Here is a 1,340-nt window from a genome sequence, read left to right as displayed (position 1 = left end):
AGTAATTATTTTATCTTTTTATGACTGTCCAACAATCCTGTAAGTTGGGCAAAGTCAGTACTTTTGCCCATTTTATAGAATAATGAAAGCTCAGAGTTTGGGTCCAGCAGGTGGTGTGGTGGTTAAGGGTGCTGGACTCCCACATGGCTGAATACGGTTTGAGTCCTGGACCTGGTGGCTTGTTTTCTTAGTTTCCTTCTCGCTCTCTCTTTCTCCCTCTCACTCTGTCCTTTGTCAAATTTAAAAAATGCTCTCTGTCGTCTCTGGTCAAATTAAAATAACTAAATAAATAAAGTTAAATAAAATAATTTAAAAAAAGAAAGAATGAAAGCTCAGAGTCAGTTTTCCTGTCAGGCGAAGTGCTTTTTATGACCAGAAATGTTGGAAAATATTGAATTTCATAATCTCCATAAAGTTTTTACACACTAATTGAAGCATAATCAGTACCCAGTAAAAGCTGCTACTGATGACATATACTATATAGATACCATTTATTACTAAATTGATGGTCTTGTCACTAGGATTAAAAAGCTGATGTTTTGTGTATCAATCCCATAGTATAGCAGTTAAGCACCATACATGGGGAGCTGTATCCCACATGGCCAACTATTGTTTTAATTCTGACCCTGGTAGTTGAAGCACATGTCAGGTGCATGCATGTGCATGCTGGCTCCAAAATCCTGATGAGATGGAGAGATGGAGGAACAAGAATTGTGGCATGATCATACCCCATTAGGGAGTGTTTTCTCTCCCTCTTTCTTTCTCTCCTAACAAGCATACATTCTTTTGGGAGGAAAAAAAAAAAAAACCCTGGTGTTTCAGGACAAGTTTAAGAGAAATACAAAAGCATGGAACCAGCAGTTAGCATAATGGCTATGTCACCGGAGTCCTATGTAGTCGACCACGGTTCCCATCCCGGACCTAATGGCTTAAACTCACGCCAGGCATGTGTGTGTGCGTGCCCAAGATCCCAAGAGGAGAATGGAGAAGAGATTGAGGCATGGCCATCCCCCTTGGGGGGTGATTTCTCGCTTTCTGTCTCCTCTGTTGGTGTGTTGGGCGAGTGCCCACGCACTATAGCGAAAACCTCTCCAAAAAAAAAAAAGAGAGAGAGAGAGAGAGAAATACAAAAGCTTAACTAAGAATCTATGTTATTCAAGTCCTATAAGAACACAAAGTAAAAGTCTATGCTCCAAATAATGAATCCATAGAAGACTGTCTTTTCTCGGGACCAGCAGTTAGCATAATGGCTATGTCACTGAACTCCCATGTAGCCAACCGCGGTTCGAGTCCCAGACCCAGTGGCTTAAACTCATGCCGGGTGCGTGTGTGTGTGTGTG

The sequence above is a fragment of the Tupaia chinensis genome, unplaced genomic scaffold, assembly GCF_000334495.1.
Source record: "Tupaia chinensis unplaced genomic scaffold, TupChi_1.0 Scaffold148768_1, whole genome shotgun sequence".
Taxonomy (NCBI): Eukaryota; Metazoa; Chordata; class Mammalia; order Scandentia; family Tupaiidae; genus Tupaia; species Tupaia belangeri.
Note: the sequence above shows the minus strand (reverse complement) of the source record.